At 34.4% G+C, this 25,221-nt stretch overlaps 1 long non-coding RNA gene across 1 annotated transcript in view; it reads right to left on the bottom strand.

The window, feature by feature from the left end:
* LOC109547496 (uncharacterized) overlaps positions 1-24,513 on the bottom strand; it is a 132,368-nt gene extending 107,855 nt beyond the window's left edge. Inside the window, exon 1 of the long non-coding RNA XR_002173260.2 lies at positions 24,356-24,513. This is a non-coding gene — a long non-coding RNA (uncharacterized lncRNA). The remainder of the gene's footprint in view (positions 1-24,355) is intronic.
* Between the last annotated feature and the right edge of the window lie 708 nt (positions 24,514-25,221).

Genomic DNA, 25,221 nt, shown 5'->3' with positions numbered 1-25,221 from the left:
AATATGCAGTATATTGGGAATGTATTTGAAATTAAGACATCAGTGTATTAAAACAATCACATATATACATATATATATATACATATATATATATATAGAGAGAGAGAGAGAGAGAGAGAGAGAGAAAGAGAGAAAGAGAGAAAGAGAGAAAGAGAGAGAGAGAGAGAGAACGCTATATAAAAACTTCATGGTAACCATGAACCAAAAATCTATAATAGATGTACACACAAAAAAGAAAAAGGAATCCAAAAACAATGCTAAAGATAGTCTTTAAATCACAGGAGAACAAAAGAGGAAGGGAAGAAAAAAACATACAAAAACAAATCCAAAACAATGAACACAATGGCAATAAGAATATCCATATTGATAAGTACCTTAAATGTAAACAGATAAAAGCTCCAACTGAAACATATAGACTAGCAAAATGAATACAGAAAGAATACATGTATATATATGCTATCTACAAGAGACCCACTTCAGATCTAGAGACACATACAGACTGAAAGTGAGGGGATGGAAAAAGGTATTCCATGCAAATGGAAATCAAAAGAAAGATGGAGTAGCAATACTCATATCAGACAAAATAGACATTAAAATAAAAAATGTTACAAAAGACAAAGAAGGACACTACATAATGACAATGGGATCAATCCAAGAAGATGATATAACAATTGTAAATCTATTTGCACCTAACATAGGAGCATCTTAATATATAAGGCAAATGCTAACAGCCATAAAAGGAGAAATCAACAGTAACACAATAATAGTGGAGAACTAACACCCCTATTACATCGATGGACAGATCATCCAGGACAGAAAATCAATAAGGAAACAAAATAAGGCCTTAAATGTCATAATAGACTAAATGGATGTAAATGATATTTATACAGCATTCCACCTGAAAGCAGAAAAATAGACATTCTTTTCAAATGTACATGGAACATTCTCCAGGACAGATCATATGCTGGGCCACAAAGCAAGCCTCAGTAAATTTAAGAAAATTGAAATCATACCAAGCATCTTTTCCAACCACAACACTATAAGATTAGAAGTTAACTACAAGAAAAAAACAGCAGAAAAACAGAAACACATGGAAGGTAAACAACATGCTACTAAACAACCAGTGGATCATTGAAGAAATCAAAAGGAAATAAAAAAAATAGTTAGATAAAAGTGAAAAAGAAACCACAATGATGCAAAACCTATGGGATTCAGCAAAAGCAGTTCTAAGGAGAAGTTTATAGTAGTATTAGCCTACTCCACAAAACAAGAAAAATCTCAAATAAGCAATGTAATGTTACACCTAATGCACCTAGGGAAAGAAGAACAAACAATATGCAAAATTAGTAGAAGGAAAGAAATTATAAAGATGAAAGCAGAAATAAATGAATTAGAGACTAAAAAAAAATAGAAAAGATCAATGAAACTAAAAGCTTATTCTCTGAAAAAATAAACAAAATTGATAAACCTTTAGCCAGACTCATCAAGAGAAAAAAGGACAAGGCTCAAATCAGTAAAATTAGAAATGAAAAAGAAGTTACAACCAACATCACAGAAATACAAAGGAAAATAAGAGACTACTACAAGCAACTATATGACAATAAAATGGACAACCTGGAAGAAATGGACAAAATCTTAGAAAGGTATGATCTCCCAATACTGGACCAAGAAGAAATTTTTAAAAATATATAAAAAGACCAATTACAAGTACTGAAATTGAAACTGTGATTTTAAAACTCCCAACAAATAAAAGGACCAGATGGTTTCACAGATGAATTCTACCAAACATTTAGAGAAGAGTTAACACCTATCCTTCTTAAACTATTCAGAAAAATTGCAGAGGAAGGAAACTTCCAAACTCATTCTATGAGGCCACCATCACCCTCATACCAAAACCAGACAAAGATACCGCAAAAAAGAAAATTACAAGCCAATATCACTGATGAACATAGATGCAAAAATCCTCAACAAAATACTAGCAAACTGAATCCAACAATACATTGTGAACTTCCAAAGCTATGTTAAATAAAAGTGGCGAGAGTGGGCATCCTTGTCTTGTTCCTGATCTTAGAGGAAATGCTTTCAGCATTTCACCATGAAGTATGATGTTAGCTGTGGGGTTGTCATATATGGCCTTTATTATGTTGAAGTATGTTCCCTCTATGCCCACTTTCTGGAGAGATTTTTTCATAAATCGTGTTGAATTTTATCAAAAGCTTTTTCTTCATCTAGTCCCTAGCCTTCAGAAAGGGAAAAAAATATAAAATGAATCCAAATTGGAAAAGAAGAAGTAAAACTGTCCCTTCTTGCAGATGACACAATACTATACATAAAAAATCCTAAACACACTACCAGAAAAACTACTAGAGCTCATCAATGAATTCAGTACAGTTGCAGTAAACAAAATTAATACACAAATTTGTTGTATTTCTATACACTAACAATGAACTATCAGAAAGAGAAATTAAGGGAAAAATCCCATTTACCACTGAATCAAAAGGAATAAAATACCTAGGAATAAACCTACCTAAGGAAGTAAAAGACCTGTACTCTGAAAACTATGACACTGATGAAAGAAATCAAAGATGACCCAAACAGATGTAAAGATACACCATGTTCTTGTATTGGAAGAATCAATATTGTCAAAATGATTATAGTAACCAAGGCAATCTCTAAAGATTCAAGGCAATTCCTATCAAATTGCCAATGGCATTTTTCACAGGCCTAGAAAATAATTTTTTTTTAATTTGTATGGAAACACAAAAGACCCTGAATAGCTCAAGAAATCTTGAGAAAGAAACGGAGGAATAAAGCTCTCTGACTTCAGACTATACTATAAGGTTACAGTCATCAAAACAATATGGTACTGGTACAAAAACAGAAATGACATTAGAACATTCTCTAACACTACACACAATGAAAAACTCAAAAAGGATAAAAGACCTAAATGTAAAGACGGACACTATAAAACTTCTAGAGGCAAACATAGGCAGAACAATCTTTGACATAAATCGCAGCAATATCTTTTTGGATCTGTCTCTTAGAGTAATGGAAATTTAAAAAATAAACAAACGGGACCTAATTAAACTTAAAAACTTTTGCACAGCAAAGGGAGGCATAAACAAAACTAAAAGACAGCCTTCAGACTGGGAGAAAATATTTGCAAATTATGCGACTGACAATGCCTTAATTTCCAAAGCATACAAACAGCACATGCAGCTCAATATATATATTAAAAAAAACAAGTTTGTAGTTGAATTGTAAAATGGAACTCATAAGAGAACTGATTGATATAGTGGTTGCTTACTGTAACAGTTTTCAGATCCCATGGCATTTTTGCAGCATGATACAGACTTGAAGACAAATGAGAAAATAAAATAATAGTTGAAAACAGTTGCAAAAAAATTTAAAAAAAAAGAACCCAATCAAAAAATGGGCTGAAGATCTAAATAGAAATTTCTCCAAAGAAGACTTATAGATTGCCAAAAGGCACATGAAAAGATTCTCAACATCACAAATTATTATAGAAATGCAAATCAAAACTACAATGAGGTATTACCTAACACCAGTCAAAACGACCATCATCAAAAATCTACAAATAACAAATGCTGGAGAGAGTGTGGAGAAAAGGGAACCCTCCTACACTATTGGTGGGAATGTAAGTTGGTGCAACCACTATGGAGAACAGTATGAAGGTCTCTTAAAAACCTAGAGTTACCACATGACCCAGCAATTCCACTCCTGGGCATATTTCTGGAGAAGACCATAATTCAGAGAGATACATGCACCCCAATGTTCATGTGGCATTATTTACTACAGCCAAGACATGGTAGCAATCCATTGACAGATGAATGAATAAAGAACATGTGATATATATACACAATAAAGTATTACTCAGCCATCAAAAAGAATGAAATAATGCCATTTGCAGTAACATAGATGGACCTAGAGATTATCATACTAAGTGAAGTAAGCCAGACAAAGACAAATATCATATGATATTGCTTACATGTCAAATCTAAAAAATGATGCAAATGAACTTATTTACAAAACAGAAACAGACTCACAGACATAGAAAACAAATTTACGGTTACCAAAGGGTAAAGGTGGGAGAGGGGTAAATTAGGAGTTTGGGATTAATAGATGCACCCTCCTACATATAAAATAGATAAACAACAAGAACCTACTGTATAGCACAGGGAACTATCCTAAATATGTAATAACATATAAGGGAAGAGAATGTAGAACAAAGTATATATATATATGAAACTGAATTACTTTGCAGTATACCTGAAACTAATACAACATTGTAAGTAAATTTTACATCAATAATTTTTTTTTAAAATGAAAAAATAAGAATAAGAAAGTATATGTAATGATACTGGTAGCTGCTAAGTTGACATAGATAGATAGATAGAAAGAAAGACATAGATTCTAATTGTGTGTATGTGTGTAATCAAATATATGTCAGAAACATAATTGTAGGATGGATTCTTGAATAAATTTAACCATCGGTAAGATGAACCTTGTAAAAAACTAAATTTATCACCCAACTTCCTTAAGCCTCCACATAAGTTGGAAGACCACAGTGGCTCTTCAGATACTTTGGCATCAATATGCACAGCCCTTAAATTTATCAATGTATTATTATAAGCTCTAAAATAACATCAAACTACTGAATCCAGTCCACAATCTTCAGAATTATCATTGCTTTTCCCCATATTAAGTGTTATGTCTGCTTGATCTACCAATATCTTAAAATTATGTATTCCTATAACAACTGATCACAGAAAAAGCTTAAAGCTTTAAAAAGTGCAATGCCACTTCTTGCCAAAGATAATTGCTAACTCATTTACCAATAGCAATGAGACTCATATTGCTTTCAAATAGGATTGTGATTAAAACCCAAACTAATATCTTGAGTATCTGTTCTCTAGAATTATAATTTTAGTCCAAGTAAATTTAAAAACAAACAAAAACTTAAAGGAAAGTTTTAGTATTAATGTATTGATACTTAGGAGGACCAGGCAATGTGAGTGATGCTAAAATGAATTATTGCAAAGCATAACAGAAAGAAATATAAGTTGATTTATTATCAAGCTCTATTCCTTCTTAAAAAAGGTAACAGCTAGCATCCTTGGAAGAGTTCATTAGAAAATGACATGAAAAAGTAATTAATTTTCTAGTTCCTCTCCTCATCTGTCCCTCCACTATGCTTCTGTGTAGGTTAATTTGGTCTGTATGGGAGTTTCTGGGTAAGCAAACAGGCATATATAGTGTCAGTCACCATCAGGTGGCTCAGGTGGGACAAGGGATGAGAGATGAGCCTAAAAGAATCTGAAACATCCTATAAGGTGTGCACTGAACAGTTAGCAACACTCAAAATGGAGTAGACTTAAAACTATAACAGGGTTTTTTTAATAACCTAAATCCAAGTAGAAGAGAAATGATTATACACATCAGCCCTACTAACAGGTGCTGTAACAGTTATCAATTTACTGCCTCTAAGCTCTAAGCTCTGCTTCTCTGCCCTTCCTTGTATAATACCAGAACTCTGCTTAGTAAACACTTCTCTTTTGCCAGATAGTGCAATATAAGCTATGCCAATAGAGGTCACTGGAATTATGCCACAAGACTATTTCAAGAGAAAGGACGTGTCCTTCTTGTCTTGGGGTACTTTTCTTCTCCAGCATGGCTGTCACTCAGTGTGCCAAAGGCCAGTAACAATCACCTCAGTGGTCTTCACAGACCACTTCTACACGATGCATATGCACTAGCTCATTTCTTGGTCTACCTGGGGGACCATTCCTGTGGACCAGCTCTAACCCACTTGCAGTATCCAGAAATCAACTCATTCTCATGCATCAACTCCAGCCCATCCTCCAATGAGTTTCTCAGCCACCTAGGATACTCTTCCTGTGAACCAGTTCCAACACAACTGCACCTGCGTCTACAATGGCATCTGGCAAATTTCTCCACCACCCTGTAATCCATTCCCATGACTCAGCCTCAGACTGCCCCACATAACAGCAAGTTTATCCACCAGCAGCTGCTTCTTTATACCAGCCTTGGCCCAGCACTCTGGGAAGTTTTTTTTTTGTCAACAGCAGTCTGCATGTGTCAAAATGCCCTCTCCAACAAGGTCAGAATCTTAGCACTGGGGGGATATAGGGGCATTTTCTGAGCACTTAATTTCTCCCTTATCCACTCTTCCTCAGTCCCAGAGATAGTGGTCACTTCCTTCATTTATCTTTACCGTATTCCTTAGAGTACTCCTTTGCACCATTCAGTCTCCTTTTAGTAGTTAATAATTCTTTACATTAAGTTTTCCATGTTCAAACTTCTGATTGCACCTTGACTGACACACGTACCATCTTCTTGGCAGTTTTTTAGTTATGTGAATGCCTTTTGACTACAGTGGATTTTTCAAGAGCCCAGTCACCTTCCACCTTGAAGCCACCTTGTAAATCTGAATCTGGCCCTGGAGAACTTTGTCTTTGGTGCCATTTTACTGTAAAATTAAAAGATGCAATTTGGTTCAGTGGAACTGCTTTAAACACCCTAGCAGTCAACCACATTGTGATTCTCTGATCCTTGCAAAGTCAGGCTCTGATACTTGAAAACTCATTGATTCCAAATCAAATGATTTATAACTTCTGCATAATTTTTGTGCCCTGGTGATACCTTCTTAAGTCAATTTACCTCTCCTTTCTCCTCAGGAGTACTTAATCTCCCACCAGAGACAATAACTCCTTCACTACTAGCATTACACAGGAGTCTTTTTCATTCCAATATTGCTATTTTTTTCAGAGGGAATAGCATTCCAATGTAGGATGGGAATTGTTCTAAAATTGGAATTGTTCTATCAAACATCTGCCTTTCTAGACAGCTGATTCTGGACAAAGCATTTGAAATGGCTATCTTAAATTCTGCTACAAGCACTTCTGTGTTATATTTACTGGTTGAAATATGAAAATTAGCTCATATGAGAATGAAACTTAGCAGTACAAGAGACAGTGAGGCTTTTCAGATATTCTCTTTATTCTAAGTATTTTAATGTTTTTATGAACCTTGTTCATTTCCAGCCCAACAAAATCAACTGTTTGTGAGTTACAGTATTGCTAATATTAAATTTTTCTTAGTGTGTAGAAATGAAATTCCCTAGATATTATTTTATAAGAATTGATTCTGCAAAATGCAGTAATTTAGGTTTCATTTATTTTATAGGGCACATAATATAATGCTGAATTTACATCATACATAAATATGGTTCGTTTAAATATAAAATGCCCTAGAGATGCAAAATAATCTACATTATCCACTAAATTTCTTCCTCACCAAAATAATGTTATAATTAATCTTCAAATAATTTTAAAACAGCAACTATGACTATCAAATATTTTGCAATAATAAACATAATTTTATTTATAATAGAGTTTTCCACTAATTTGCCAACAGAGGAGATAATTCTACTTTCTAGAATAAAATTATATGGAGATGAAATGAATGCTCTGTCCATAGAGCTGCATTTTGAGGATGCAAATGTTAGTGTCTTACGTACAAAATTGAATAAGACATCAAACCCATCTCAAACTATAACTACATCATGGCATCCCATGAATAAACATGAAGACTAGCACCAATACAAACATTTCAGAATGTCTTCATTCAAAAAGTCACAGTGTTGTTTTTTTTTTAACCTCTTTATTGGAGTATAATTGCTTTACAATGGTGTGATAGTTTCTGCCTTATAACAAAGCGAATCAGTTATACATATACATATGTTCCCATATCTCTTCCCTCTTGCGTCTCCCTCCCTCCCACCCTCCCCATCCCACCCCCCTAGGTGGCCACAAACCAGCTGATCTCCCTGTGCTATGCGGCTGCCTTCCACTAGCTATCTATTTTACATTTGGTAGTGTATATATGTCCATGCCACTCTCTCGCTTTGTCCCAGCTTACCCTTCCCCCTCCCCATATCCTCAAGTCCATTCTCTAGTAGGTCTGCATCTTTATTCCCATCTTACCCCTAGGTACTTCATGACCTTTTTTTTTTTTCCTTACATTCCATATATATGTGTTAGCACATGGTATTTGTTTCTCTCTTTCTGACTTCACTCTGTATGACAGACGCTAGGTCCATCCACCTCACTACAAATAACTCAATTTTGTTTCTTTTTATGGCTGAGTAATATTCCATTGTGTATAGGTGCCACATCCTCTTTATCTATTCATCTGTTGATGGACACTTAGGTTGCTTCCATGTCCTGGCAATTGTAAATAGAGCTGCAGTGAACATTTTGGTACATGACTCTTTTAGAATTATGGTTTTCTCAGGGTATATGCCCAGTAGTGGGTTTGCTGGGTGGTATGGTACTTCTATTTGTAGTTTTTTGAGGAACCTCCATACTGTTCTCCATAGTGGCTGTATCAATTTACATTCCCACCAAGAGTGTAAAAGGGTCCCTTTTCTCCACACCGTCTCCAGCATTTATTGTCTCTAGATTTTTGATGATGGCCATTCTGACCAGTGTGAGATGATATCTCATTGCAGTTTTGATTTGCATTTCTCCAATAATTAGTCATGTTGAGCATACTTTCATGTGTTTGTTGGCAATCTGTATATCTTCTTTGGAGAATATTTTGATCTTCTGCCCATTTTTGGATTGGATTGTTTGTATTTTTGTTATTGAGCTGCATTAGCTGCTTGTAAATTTTAAAGATTAATCCTTTGTCAGTTGCTTCATTTGCAAATATTTTCTCCCATTCTGAGGGTTGTCTTTTGGTCTTGTTTATGGTTTCCTTTGCTGTGCAAAAGCTTTTAAGTTTCATTAGGTCCCATTTGTTTATTTTTGTTTTTATTTCCATTTCTCTAGGAGGTGGGTCAAAAAGGATCTTGCTGTGATTTATGTCATAGAGCGTTCTGTCTAGGTATTCCTCTAAGAGTTTGATAGTGTCTGGCCTTACATTTAGGCCTTTAATCCATTTTGGGTTCACTTTTGTGTATGGTGTTAGGGAGTGTTCTAATTTCACAGTGTTTTTAAGCTCTTGTTTTCTAAACTCCATCTGTATATACACTAACATGGGACAACTCCAAATAGTTTTGAAAAGACACTTGCAATACCAACCCTGAGAAAGAACAGAGTTCAGGGTTTATGAACAGTGAATCATGAAATAAATTATCCCTAAGTACACAAAAGCCGAAAGCATGTTTTTTTAAAAAATATAAATTTATTTATCTATTTTTGGCTGCCTTGGGTCTTCGCTGCTGTGCACGGGCTTTCTCTAGTTGCAGTGTGTGGGCTTCTCATTGCAGTGGCTTCTCTGTTGAGGAGCACAGGCTCTAGGTGCACAGGCTTCAGTAGTTTTAGTACGTGGGCTCTAGAGCACAGACTCAGTAGTTGTGGCGCGCTGGCTTAGTTGCTCTGCAGCATGTGGGATCTTCCCGGACCAGGTCTTGAACCTCTGTCCCCTGCATTGGCAGGTGGATTCTTAACCACTGTGCCACCAGGGAAATCCCAAGCATGATTTTTTTTCCTTTTTTCTTCATATATCATGTAGCTTTCAAAATCAAATGATTCTGTAACTTCAAAGAAAGCTGAAATGTTAAAAATTAGTATCACATGATGGGAAAATGGAGGAAAATATATAATTGAATTTGGATAAAAATATAAAGAAGGAAATAATTTAATATAGTATCTTTGTAACTCCTCCTCTGTAGCCCATTAACAATGTATTTTCCACCAGATGAACAAAGAGGAAGGTGGACCCAATAAGGGAGCTGTAGTCTTGGCTGTGTAGGCTCAGTGCCTAATGAATTCCTAGGTATAGTGAAAACTGTTGGTTGTGGTCCTTGCATCTATTTCTCACTTATCCCCTACTAAAAGGAACCTAATTTTGTTCAGGCATTCTCGTATGACCCTGGGGAATGTGATGCCTCATTCTATTCCATCCTCCCATATCCATTGAGATAAATTTCAGGAGTTAGATTATGAATCTTCTAAGCCAAACATGATAATCCTTTTCCCTTGAACGATTACAGGTTTAAGAATAGGCAGGAGATCCAGTAAGGGCCAATGGGAAATAACAGAAAATTAGCTAAGGGTGTCATCAAAAATCTTTCCTTACTCCAAAGAAAGAGGACGTGCATGGTTTCTCTCCTTGCTCTGTAAGGCGTCAGAGCTGGCAAGTGACATCTTAAACTACCATAGCTACTTATTCCTAGACTGCGGATTAAGTTGACATAAATAGACAAGCTAGACCCACCCATACCTCCACAATTTTTTTTTTTTTTTTTTTTTTTTTTTTTGGTGGTACGTGGGCCTCTCACTGTTGTGGCATCTCCCGTTGCGGAGCACAGGCTGCAGACTCACAGGCTCAGCGGCCATGGCTCACAGGCCCAGCTGCTCTGTGGCACGCAGGATCTTCCCGGACCGGGGCATGAACCCGCGTCCCATGCATCAGCAGGCGGACTCTCAACCACTATGCCACCAGGGAAGCCCCCTCCACCTTTGAAGGTCGTTATTTTTCTGAATAATAAGCTTCCTCTTGTTAAACCCAGTTTGAGCTGTGTTTTCTCTCCCTTACAGCTAAAATCAACCTAATTTATTCAGTATATTTTAATAAGCTTGATTATTTTCTACTCCAATAATGCCTGTTTGGCTCTATCACAATAAAAACAATTCTTTAATAACTTGAAGTACATTCTGGATAAAAGTCATTGTATTTGGTAGTAGGCTGAACTAAAAAGAAACTGTTATAAAAATATAAATATATATTTATATAGCCAGAAATGGCTGCATGACATGTCTTCAACTCTTATAAGACAAGTACTGTGTTAGATTTTATAGAACCAGAAATGACCCCAAGACATGTCCTGTGTCCTCAAGGTACCAAAATGAGCAGATAAGTATGAAGTGTAATCAATAGACTTGTGTTTAATGTACAGAATACAGAATGAAATAGTGGAAGGCATCATGAAGCATCTAAAACTTATGATAGGGTTTTATAAATTAATTCAGGCAATATTCAAGGGAGGAGACAGAAATAGGAAGTAATCACAATTATTTAGGCAAGATAAAATGAGTTCCTGGACTTTGGTAAGGCAGCAGGTATTGAGAGGTGGGATGGACTTACAGATTGTTTGTGTTGTCTCAGAGAGATGGAAGATATCAAGATGACCTCAAACTTGTATCACTATATGACACATAACACAATTAAATTGAACATGACATATAAGACAGAACAAATTGTGTGTGCAACTGATACTATTTACATTTTATTTGAAAGCCTCTTTAATATATTCAGGCAGAGATGTAGCATTTAGCAATTAGAACTTGGAGCTAAAAAGATAGAGTTCAAAATATCTATGCAGGAATCATTGATATACATGGTTTAAAACTATGAGATTGGATGAGCTCTGAAGAATGCTTGACAAATTTGAAAAGGGAAGGGAAAAACATCAAACTCTCAAAAAATTGATAATTGATGATATGTCAACAAAGCAGATTGGATAAGGAGGACAAATAAGCTATTGGCAGAAAGTTTTTTAGGAAAACCAGGATGGAATTTTTAAAATTTCTTTGGTCATTTTTGAGAGCCTGCAAATGTGGTTTACTTATGTGGTTTACCACAGTAGGTTAATTCATCTTAAAAATAATATTAAAGATTATTATCCAGCATTGGGCTTTAAAGACTTATAGAAATAGAAATTACTGTTTAAGAAAATTTTTAGATAACAACCACATGATCATCTCAATAGATGCAGAAAAGGCATTTAATAGGGTTCAGCATCCATTCAAGATAAAAACTCACCAAAGTAGGTGTAGAGGGAACATATCTCAACATGATGGGGGCCACTTGTGACAGGTCCTCAGCCTTTATGATATGCAGTGGTAAAGGGCTGAGAGCCTTTCCACTGGGTTCTAGAATGGGATGGGGATGCCCACTCCCACCACTTCTATTCAAAATAATATTGAAAGTCCTAGGCACAGCAATTGGACAGGAGAAGGAAATAAAGGATATCCAGATTGGAAGGGAAGAGGTAATATTGTCCTTATGTGCAGATGAAATGATACTCTATATAGAGGACCCCAAAGACCCCACACAAAAGCTACTGGAACTGGTAAATGGGTTCAGCAGACTGGAGGGATACAGCATTAATGTGCTGGAATCTGTTGCATTTCTTTATACTAGCAATGAAATATCAGAGAGAGTAAAAAAAGAAATCCTGTTTAAAATCACATCAAAAAGAAAACCAAAAAACCTAGGAATAAACCTAACCAAGGAAGTGAAAGAACTATACACTGAGAACTGTAAAACACTGATAAAGGAAACTAAAGATGATTCAAAGAAATGGAAAGATATCCCATGCTCTTGGATTGGAAGAATTAATATTGTTAAAATGGCCATATCACCCAAAGTCCTCTACAGATTTAATGTGTTCCCTATGAAATTACCCATGACATTTTTCACAGAACTAGAACAAATAATCTTAACACATATAGAACCACAAAAGACCCCCAAATGATGAGCAATCCTGAAAAAAAGAACAAAGCTAGAGGCATAACCCTCCCAGACTTCATACAATACTACAAAGCTACAATAATCAAAACAGCATGGTATTGGCACAAACACAGTCATATAAATCAATGAAACAGAATAGAGAGCCCAGAAACAAAACCACACACCTACGGTCAATTAATTTTGACAAAGGAGGCAAGAATATACAATGGAGAAAAAACAGTCTCTTCATCAAGTGGTGTTAGGAAAGCTGGACAGCCTCATGTAAATCAAAGAAATTCAAACACACCCTTATACCATATACAAAAATAAACTCAAAATGGTTTAAAGACCTAACTCTAAGACATGACACCATACAACTCCTAGAAGAGAGCAAAGGCAAAACTTTTTCTGACATAAATTGTAGCAGTATTTTCTTAGATCAGTCTCCCAAGGAAAAAGAAATAAAGGCAAAATAAACAAATGAGAGCTAATCAAACTTAAAAGCTTTTGCACAGCGAAGGAAACTATGAACAAAAAGACAACCTATGGACTGGGAGAAAATATTTGGTTGGCCAAAAGGTTTGTTTGGGTTTTTCCATGAAATCTTACGGAAAATCCTGAACAAACTTTTTGGCCAATCCAATATATGCAAATGTTGTGACTGACAAGGTGTTAATTTCCAAAATATACAAACAGCTCATACAACTCAATATCAAAAAAGAAAACAACCCAATCAAAAAATGGGCAGAAATTCCCCAGAGAAGATATATAGATGGCCAACAGACATATGAAAAGATGCTCAGCACCGCTAATCATTAGAGAAATGCAAATCAGAATACCAATGAGATTCCTCAAAAAGTTATATATAGAGTTACCATATGACACAGCAATTCAACTTCTAGGTACATACCCACAGAGAATTGAAAACATATGTCCACATAAGAACTTGTACACAGATGTTCATAGCAACACTATTCATAAGAGTGGAAATGTGGAAAGAAACTAAATTCAGTTGACAAATGGACAAACAAAAGGTAATACAGCCACACAATAGAATACTATTCAGACACAAACACAAAATACCAATGAGGTTACACACTACTATATATAAAATAAACTACAAGGACCAATTGTATAGCACAGGGAACTATAGTCAATATTTTGTAATAACCTATAATGGAAAAGAATCTGAAAAAAATGGATAACAATCACTTTGCTGTACACCTAAAACTAACACAATATTGTAAATCAACTATACTTCAGTAAAAACAAAACAAAACACACAATGAGGTATCACCTCACACCAGTCAGAAGGGCTATTATCAGAAAGTCTACAAATAATAAATGCTGGACAGGGTGTGGAGAAAAGGGAACCCTCCTACACTGTTGGTGGGAATGTAAATTGGTGCAGCTACTATGGAAAAGAGTATGGAGGTTCCTTAAAAACTAAAAATAGAACTACCATATGATCCAGCAATCCCACTTAGGCAAATATCTGAAAAACACCAAACTCTAATTCAAAAAGATACATGCACCCCAATGTTCATAGCAGCACTATTTATAATAGCTGAGACATGCTAGGGACTTAAGTGTCCATCAGTAGATGAATGGATAAAAAAGTGTATACACACACATGCACAAACACACACACAATGGAATATTACTCAGCCATAGAAAAGAATGAAATAATGCCATTTGCAGCAACATGAATGGACCTAGAGAATATCATACTAAGTGAAGTTAAGTCATATGGAGAAAGACAAATATAACATAATAATGACATCCCTTATATATGGAATCTAAAAAATAATACAATTGCATTTATTGACAAAACAGAAACAGACTCACAGGCATAGAAAACAAACTTATGGTTACCAAAGGGGAAAAAGGTGTAGGGATAAAATAGGAGTGTGGGATTAACAGATACACACTACTATATGTAAAATAGATAAACAAGGACCTACCTATAATAGAAAAGAATATGAGAAATATATATATAACTGAATAACTTTGCTGTACACCTAAACTAACAGAATATTGTAAATCAACTAAACTTCAATTTTTTAAAAAAGGAAGACAAAGAAGTTTTTTTGTGAAATGACCATAAGGAGCCCAAATGTGAACAAAGTCAAACATAGGCTGTAGGTTACAACAGAGAATCAAACATAAGCATATAAGTGTGAGGTAAATGATTGTGACAATACCACGAAGAATAACAACACTACTTTTAAGACTATATATCAGTAATAGTATTTAATCCATATAAAAATGTAATATTATCATCCTCCTTTAAAGATGAGAAAAATGAGGCCAAAAGAGTTTACACACTTTACCAATTTTAAACAAAAATTTGTCAACTTGGGATTTATATCCATACACTCAGACTGCCAAGTCCCTATTACTAATCCAGATTGGATATCTGAAAGACAGATTCTAGATTACAGAAAAGTTCTGTATTGAAAGTCCTATTTTACCAATAAAGGCAGAAATTCTAAACACATGAGGGAAGACATAATAAATTCCATAAGCTTCTAAGGACAATGAAATATCAGCAACTCCACTTACAAAGAACAGCATTAGGTTAACACAAAATCATTCTGAAAACATCTTTTTCTTATGAATTCAATCTATTTCATATTTTGTTTTAGGCCTCTTTCAAAATAATTCCCTTCTAAATGATGATTGTTGGGAAAACAAACATTAGAAAATATACAGTATGCAACTGCAAAAGGTCAGAGCAGTTAGATGGTATTTTTATGGATTAAGCTATAAAAAATTTTCAAAATAAGAATGCAAAAAATCAGATCACCAAGGAAGAACCTTACTAACCTCATTCTGAGGAAACAATTTTTAATGCCCTTCTTAAAATTTTGACAAGTATCTACAAATGAGGTTAGAATACTGATACTTACTGAAAGTAGGAAGCATATCCTAACTATATCTTCCCCTGAACTTTTATTTTTTAAGATCTTTATTGGAGTAAAATTGCTTTACAATGGTGTGTTAGTTTCTGCTTTATAACAAAGTGAATCAGTTATACATATACATATGTCCCCATATCTCTTCACTCTTGTGTCTTCCTCCCTCCCACCCTCCCTATCCCACCCCTCTAGGTGGTCACAAAGCACCGAGCTGATCTCCCTGTGCTATGTGGCTGCTTCCCACTAGCTATCTATTTCACATTTGGTAGTGTATATATGTCCATGCCACTCTCTCACTTTGTCCCAACTAACCCTTCCCCCTCCCCATATCCTCAAGTCCATTCTCTAGTAGGTCTGTGCCTTTGTTCCTGTCTTTCTCCTAGGTTCTTCATGAACTTTTTTTTTTTTTTGATTCCATACATATGTGTTAGCATACGGTATTTGCTTTCCTCTTTCTGACTTACTTCACTCTGTATGACAGACTCTAGGTCCATCCACCTCACTACAAATAACTCACTTTCGTTTCTTTTTAGGGCTGAGTAATATTCCATTGTATATATATGCCACATCTCCTTTATCCATTCATCTGCTGATGGGCACTTAGGTTGCTTCCATGTCCTGGATATTGTAAGTAGAGCTGCAATGAACATTTTGGTACACGACTCTTTTTGAATTATGGTTTTCTCAGGGTATATGCCCAGTAGTGGGATTGCTGGGTGGTATGGTACTTTTATTTGTAGTTTTTTAAGGAACCTCCATACTGTTCTCCATAGTGGCTGTATCAATTTACATTCGCACCAACAGTGCAAGAGGGGTTCCCTTTTCTCCACACCCTCTCCAGCATTTATTGTTTCTAGATTTTTTGATGATGGCCATTCTGACCGGTGTGAGATGATATCTCATTGTAGTTTTGATTTGCATTTCTCTAATGATTAATGATGTTGAGTATTCTTTCATGTGTTTGTTGGCAATCTGTATATCTTCTTTGGAGAAATGTCTATTTTGGTGTTCTGCCCATTTTTGGATTGGGTTGTTTGTTTTTCTGATATTGAGCTGCTTGTAAATTTTGGAGATTAATCCTTTGTCAGTTGCTTCATTTGCAAATATTTTCTCCCATTCTGAGGGTTGTCTTTTCGTCATGTTTATGGTTTCCTTTGTTGTGCAAAAGCTTTTAAGTTTCATTAGGTCCCATTTGTTTATTTTTGTTTTTATTTCCATTTCTCTAGGAGGTGGGTCAAAAAGGATCTTGCTGTGATTTATGTCATAGAGTGTTCTGCCTATGTTTTGTTCTAAGTGTTGGATAGTGTCTGGCCTTACATTTAGGTCTTTACTCGATTTTGAGTTTATTTTTGTGTATGGTGTTAGGGAGTGTTCTAATTTCATTCTTTTACATTAGCTGTCCAGTTTTCCCAGCACCACTAATTGAAGAGGCTGTCTTTTCTCCACTGTATATTCTTGCCTCCTTTATCAAAGATAAGGTGACCATATGTGCATGGGTTTATCTCTGGGCTTTCTATCCTGTTCCATTGATCTATATTTCTGTTTTTGTGCCAGTACCATACTGTCTTGATTACTGCAGCTTTGTGGTATAGTCTGAAGTCAGGGAGCCTGATTTTTCCAGCTCCATTTTTCTTTCTCAAGATTGCTTTGGCTATTCGGGGTCTTTTGTGTTGCCATACAAATTGTGAAATTTTTTGTTCTAGTTCTGTGAAAAATCCCAGTGGTAGTTTGATAGGTATTACATTGCATCTGTAGATTGCTTTAGGTAGTATAGTCATTTTCACAATGTTGATTCTTCCAATCCAAGAACATGATATATCTCTCCATCTATTTGTATCATCTTTAGTTTCTTTCAACAGTGTCTTATAATTTTCTGCATACCGGTCTGTTTTCTCCTTAGGTAGGTTTATTCCTAGATATTTTATTCTTTTTGTTGCAATGGTAAATGGGAGTGTTCTCTTAATTTCACTTTCAGATTTTTCATCATTATTCATCATTAGTGTATAGGAATGCCCGAGATTTCTGTGCATTAATTTTGTATCCTGCTACTTTACCAAATTCATTGATTAGCTCTAGTAGTTTTCTGGTAGCATCTTTAGGATTCTTCCCTGAACTTTTAGTTCAAACATTTTTTATTCTGTATTTTGAAAATAAACAAGTTATCACATTAAAGGGAATATTAATCGCAACACACATGAGTATTTGTCTATTATTTCAATAACACTACATGCTATTTTGCTGAAACCGTCATTTCCAATATCCTTTTGTAAACATAATTTAATTATACAAATAATTAAGTGTAGCAATAACAGTTCTAGTTCATTGGCCTTTAGTGCTACTTAAATGGCTTGTATTTCCAGATCAGTGGGTTCATAACACTCTGATATAGCAGACCATTGCTGTAAAGAAATGAAATTTGTTTCACTTATATAAGACTATGAGGTTACATTTTAAAGGGATTCTGATGTTAAACGTACTATCTTTATTATCATAATATGGGAAGACCCAATTAATTTGAGGAATAATTTAAGATTATAATAATAATCAAAAATTAATACCAAGTTGAATGACTCCTGATTTTATTAATGAAGGATTAACTTTTAACCTTATAATTCAGTCATACAGTTAAGTCAGTTTTAATCATTAAACTTTAGGAACATGAAGAGTAATTCAGTAGAAAATATACAGATAAATGTACGAGCTTAAACTTGTCTTAAAAGAGCTGAGTTAAATGAACACGTGTTAGATTGTGTTAGGTTCTCTTCAGGGAGATTAGTTTATTATAGCATTTCAGGTCAAGGTGAGTGGCACTAAATATTCCTGCTTCATTAAGAAAAATGAGATAAGCATCATTGGTAAGAAACAACTCATAACACTTTCAAACACGTGAACTGTACCCAAATTTTAAAAAACCCAACATTGCAAAATTAAAATGTATATTAAATGTGATTAAAGAAGTAATTATTTACATTTTAAACAGTTTCCTCTTATCCTTTTCAAAGAGATCAAGTTTTCCTCAACATATTCTCAGTGATGGTGATTTATGTTGCCAAATAGAAAAGTGTCATAGTATTGATTACTTAGGATAGGGTACTGCAGAAGTGGAAAAGATATACTATATTGTTAAAATTTTAAACATTTACAGAAGGATTTTAACAACTGTTGTTTATTTAAACTTGATATATTATTGTCATTTTAATACATCAAGTATATTTATAGTAACAACACTGAAGGGTGATATTATTATACTCATTTTGCCAATATTGAAACTGAAGCTTTAAATTTAAATATTCAGGTGGTTTTGAACACAGGTGTATCTGACTTCACAGTTAGTGTTCTTTGATATATTTGATAATAATTAGTGTAATTTGTCGAACATTTCTAAATGTCCTCTGGGAACACAGGGTTGCACTTTCTGAGTCTCTTGTAACTGAGTTGTTGCCAGAGGAATAGTTTTAACCAATATGAGTGAATTGAGGTGTGTCTTTTTGAGGAGTACTTTATTTCCTTATGAGCTCTTCCGAGCCACCTTCCCTTTGCCACAATGACCTCCAAGGTCCAAAATTGCAGCTTCCTTGTCCATCTGTGTCCCAGACGATGGGCACATGGGGGAGAAAGAGTAAACCTTTGTTATAAGCTACTTAGATGTGAGGAGTGTTTATCACTCCAAAATAGCTAGTCTTTTGAGTGTGATATAACACAGATGAAACAACAGGAAATAAGAATGGCATATTCCTAAAAAAAGACACAGTTAACTCTGGGTTAGGGGCTTGACCCAGAATATTTAGCCCTTCTACTTACTTTTCTAATCCATTTATAGGAGCCCAAACACACATTTAACATTTTCATTTCAGCTTGCATAGTTGTGGGTGCTGAAATGTGTGTGGGCTGGCAAATACCAGGTCAGAGGGCATACAAAGTTTTATCTATAGCCACACTAGGAAAAATCATTGCAAAACTGAAACTATTGAATAAAAAAAAAAAAGAGAGAGAGAGAGAGAAGGGATTCTAGTTGAAAAATTGAGATTAATCAAAAGTCCCACCAAAAACAAAATGCCAGACTAATCCTAATTCTGTCATATTTGTCTAACTCCCTACAGATTATATTCCTTCTTTCAACCTATACTTAATGATCATTATTACCTCAAGTATAAGCACAAAGTGTCATCCAAAGCATTCTATTTTTCTACCATTATTTTTATTCCACTCACTTTCTTTTTTCTTTTTTACAAGTCTCCAACATCCCATTCTACACTTTTCTTTGCTTTATGGTGATTGATGTATGTATATATTTATAGTTTTCTATGATATTCATCTTTACATACTCACAAAAATTAAAATCTAACTTTCCCAAAGGAACATGAGTTCAACAATTCTTTCGAGAGAACAGTGGGGTTGGCCTCTTCCTTTCTACCCAGTGCCTCTTGTAGCTTTTATGCACTGCATATCCTATATGGCATTGATTTGAACGTTCTTCTTTTTCCTCCCAACCTCACTATTCATTTTTATACATTTTCATATCAATATTATAAAATCTAAAAATGTTCCTCTCCTCATATCTGCACTTATCATAATTGGTTTTCCAATCAAAAATTTTTTCTTTTTTCCATGCAATGACTAGTTTAAAATTGTCAAGTTTTTTTTCCCCAAGCCTTCAAAATTGTCCCAGTCTGTTTCTCAGTTTTATATAGCAATAAGTTCACTAATACATAAATGCATAAATCTCACTTTCCCTGCAACTGAAATAACTTTTCATTCACTGGAAAAGCATTGTGATTTTCATTCACAGTACCTTTGTTCTGATATTTATATTCCTCTAATAATTCTTCATTGTAGTCTGTAAAACCCTTCCCTATATTTCAAAGTCAGTTTGTCTCACCACTTCTTCTATGATACCTTACTGGTTGACTTTGATTACAGTATACTCTACCTCTTTGAGCTATAACAGTCAGTTGAATTATTCACAATCATCAGCACCTTGGATATTAGTGATATGTTTGTGTCTCAAAACCCATAAATCAAACTTTTTCAAGTTTATTATGACCTTGATGTGTACAACTCTATGTCTTTCTTACCATGGGTCTGTTTATGTAGTAAGCATTCAGCATATGTATTGTGGAATCAATGAATGAGCTACTGGAGTCCAAGTAGATTAATTTAAAGGGCGATTTGGATTAAATATATTTAACAGCGTGGAACAGTTGGTGCTCAAATGGTCACTAAATTGAGTTATTCATATAATTGAAATTTGTTAAATTGATGTGTAATAAGCTTGGTGAAACTGATTCATAACTTGTTAGGCCCCCTGCTTATTAGGTCAACTGGACAGAACTGACATGCTAATATATGTATTCCCAGTGGAATCTCTCAATCTCTTGAAATTCAATTGAGATATGACTGATGAAAATGAAGGAAAGAATCAAGGGGGTTATAATTAGACTGCTTTGCATTTTTCAATTATGTTTCCAAAATTCAAAGGCATAAATATTGATGTAAATCTCAGGATCTGACTACACAATGCCAAAAATTAGGAACAAAAAGTGAAATTTTCTCAATTATTCATATTGTTTGTTTCTACTGAATGAACTACCATTGATCTCACCGTTATTAAATTAGCTGAATTGAGACATTATAGTTTAAATTAGAATTGTTAAAATTATGTCTTTTTTTTAATTAGTTACCTATTTTTACACATATTAGTGTATATATGTCAATCCCAATCTCCCAATTCATCCCACCACTACCCACCCCCGCTTTTCCCCCTTGGTGTCCATACATTTGTTCTCTATATCTGTGTCTCTATTTATGCCTTGTATGTTTTATATTTACTCTGCAGAATCTTGTCCTTTAAAAGAAGGACCAAACAAAAACTCCAAATCCTAAATGATAGATGAATTGAATGTGAACATATGGATCAATTATATGAATGCTTGAAAACATTAAACTATTTGATATCTTGTGAGCAAAATATTGATTAAATTTCTTTTCAAGCAAATAAAAATCCCTGCTCATGATAGTGTAAGTACACTATAATTTTATGTCATAAAATTAAATAGAAACAATTTTGATACATGATATAAATCTTTACTTGAAATTAAAAATATAGCATTATTTTCTCAAAGATTAAAAAAGCTAAGAATAACCATATATGTGCTTAAAATTGTTTTTGTGTCAATCTTTTAAAATTTTAGTTTTTATTTGTGACTACTTACTCCAGTATTGAGGATACCATCAAAAATTGTTGTCATCAAAGAACAAAACTGATTGCAAAAATAGTCTACTTAGAAGAGTCAGCCTTAATAGTATACCTTTAAAATGATAACTTTCAAACTTGGGACCTTAATTTGATTTTAATTAAATTTAAAGACTCAGGGAAATTAACTTTTTGATATATCTCTCTAAACTTATCAGTATGATTGTTTAATTAAATAGAACATTAATTATGGACATGGAGATTAGTCTAAATTATTATTTGAGAAAGTCAAATATATAACAAAGTTATTGATCTACTAGTTGTGTGTAGACACAAAGACTAATTTCATCCATTAAACTATTTAGAGCAGTTTCTATTGAAACATCTTGATTTCCTGAGTCTTGTCCTTGAGTGCAGCTGAAACTTATTGTACTATAAAAGCAAAAGTACCTGGAGCAGAAGGTATTTTTAAACACATGTTTTCCCAAAGTAGGCAGCTGCTCGCTGCATGAATTCTTTGAGCACTGCTGTGCTCAGCAGTTAACTTTCTTTACTTGAAGGTACCAGGGCAAGGAAGATAACCTCAACACATTGTTTTTCTATTATTTTTACTATGTTCTCAGTACTATCAAAGGGCTGATATTTGACAGCAAAGAAATTATTAAAAAATACTTTGAATAAATTGAAGTTTCTTTTTTAGGAGAAATATTAACAGCAAATCTTTGTAGTTACTTTAGTGAGTATTTTTCTAAAGAGTAGCAAAGTCAGTCTATATTTTCTCTACAGAGAAAAGAAACTTCTGCCTGGAACATTTCCTTTTCTTTGGTCGTTTTACTGCTTGTTTTTAAAAATATTAACTTGTACTTTCATTTTATCCAATAATGCACTGGCATTGTAGTACTGAATATAATTAAATTAAAATGAAGATAATATTTATATTCTTATCACATACTCCGCCTTTGTACATACGAATGTGTAAATACATCTATTGCTCATAGAAAATGTTAATAAATGCTAACACTTTTTAGATATGCTAACCTATTGCCAATTATGATAATTACACCAGGCTAGAATTATTTGTCATTAATAAATGTATCTATGTATCATGAAAATATGCTTCAGGATTTGTAGCATTTGAGACCTGTATTGATAGGTGTTTATAATTAGAATGATACTCTTTTGAAGTTCAGGTCAAGAAAGTCCTGTATTAGGCTGAGTGAGAAAGCACAGAATTTTTGGATAAACAGAGAAAAACAAGTTCCAAACTGCCAAAGAATCTAACAATTGACAAAATTACAACTGCCCCCCTCGCCAAGAAAAATAAGAAAATCACTAAATGTTTATTTTCCCCATCTCTAACACTGAGTATAATGCTTTCCTGATAGTCAGACATGAGGGATGTGTGAACACTGATTAAGTGACACAAGCTACCCTTCCCGAGAGTGCTCCGTGGTGCCTTCCCAGGAAATTGATGTCTTGTGAGTGTTAGGTAGCTAGAATCAATTCAAGAATCTCACTCATCAATTATATCTTTCGCAAACTCTAATCTCAGCGTTATTTTCCAGTCTTTGAAATGTATTGCGCTGACATGCACAGAGCATTCTTTTCAGTTGTCTGTGACTCGCACACTTTTAAATAGCTATAATAAAGTAAATATATATTTTTTTCAATGGCTAACTTTTACAGACAATGATTTAGTTGAGATTAAAGAAGAGTGTTTACCTTAAGTAGTAGGCAGAACAATTATCCCCAAAGAGGCTCATCATGCCCTAATCCCAGAACCTATGAATGTCACCTTAAACGGTAAAAAGAGACTTTGTAGATGTGATTAAGAATCATGTGATAGGAAGATTATTCTGGATTATCGGACCTTATGCAGAACATTTTACATGGAAAGCAGAAATTACAAGAAAATTCACTGAAAGAATTCCCAGTGACACCGCATGGGATGACAAACTCAGAAATGAGCTAAATTATAATCCTTATCAAGTAAATATTTATTTATTCCAGTATTTCTATATTCTCACTTATCTCAACAATTGTGTCCATTAGAGTATTTGAGAGTGGGAACATCTGAACTTTCCTTAACTGACCTTATCCAAGAATTCACAAAAAGCACACTACAGAGTTACTTTTATGTTTAAGTTTATGAATGACACAGCAAGCTAAACTTGTTACAGAATATACAAGCATTCCAAGATATTTTCCATAAATATTCTTATAACTTATTATAACCTCACTGCAATATATAGGTATAGCATGTCCATTTATAAATATCATATATGTCCTGTCTCATTTAAGTCTAAAGATCTTTAATTTGTGTACTCTTTCCAAATCTAAGAAGTGAGGAAGATATTCTCAGTGTGACAAAGATTGTCAATCTATACAATAGTTTATATTTCTAAGAGATCATCTCTTAGAAACATAAATGGAAATGGCATAATATTCCCAGAATACTAATGACTCTGTAATCATGCTAATAAAGACCTAATTTATACTCTTTTCACCTTTGGTCCTTTGTAATCAGTACTAGAAAAAAGGTTTAAGTAAAAGAAACTTTTAGACAATAGGCTTCCATTTCATAATGTTGTGTTCTTTATAACCTAACTGATTTTCATGTTTAAATCTTTCAAAGCTACTTTATTCTGTTACCAATTGTTCATGCTATTTTGATTTCAAGCACAATGTCTCTTCCAATATCCAATAACTACTGGAAAAATATCAACTCATTTATTACCTTTAATAGCCATTAACTTGGGCTTCCCTGGTGGCGCAGTGGTTGAGAGTCCGCCTGCCGATGCAGGGGACACGGGTTCGTGCCCCGGTCGGGGAGAATCCCATGTGCCGCGAAGCGGCTGGGCCCGTGAGACATGGCCGCTGAGCCTGCGCGTCCGGAGCCTGTGCTCTGCAACGGGAGAGGCCACGACAGTGAAAGGTCCGCATACCACAAAAAAAATAATAATAATAATAACCATTAACTTTTATTTTAATTAAGTAAAGTAAAACCTTTCTTCAAAACTAGTTGTTTTACTTTAGAGCTGATATAAAGCAGATAAATATATCATTAAGCAATTATTACCAAGTGATCTGAATAACTGGTGATTATAAAATCAGGAAAGGTAATCATTAGTGTCTTATAGTTGTGGAATTCGTTTCCAAATTGCCCAAAAGTTATTGACTTAATATAAATTTATTATCTTACAGTTTTATAGGTTAGCAGTATGATGTGGGCTAAAAATCAAGATGTCTTTTCTGAAGGCTCTAGAGGATAATCTCTTTCCCTGTCTTTTCCAGCATCTAGAGGTTGTCCACATTCCTTGGCTTGTAGCCTCATTGCTCCATCTACAAAGTGATCAACAGTGCATCTCCCTGACCATTTTTCAATACTCACATCTTCAGAATCTAGCCAGGAAGGTTTCAATTTTAAGAATCCATATAGTTAGGCTGGGCCCTATTTGATCATCCAGGATAATCTCTGCATCTCAAGGTCCTGAACTTAATCTTACCTACAAAGTCCCTTTTGCCATATACGGTAACATATTCACAAATTCTAGGGATTAGGATGTGGATATTTTGGGAGTCCCTATACTATTCTGCCTACCA

Source organism: Tursiops truncatus, chromosome 1 (assembly GCF_011762595.2).
Source record: "Tursiops truncatus isolate mTurTru1 chromosome 1, mTurTru1.mat.Y, whole genome shotgun sequence".
In the NCBI taxonomy this organism is placed as follows: Eukaryota; Metazoa; Chordata; class Mammalia; order Artiodactyla; family Delphinidae; genus Tursiops; species Tursiops truncatus.
This window is presented reverse-complemented; position numbering and strand designations above follow the sequence as displayed.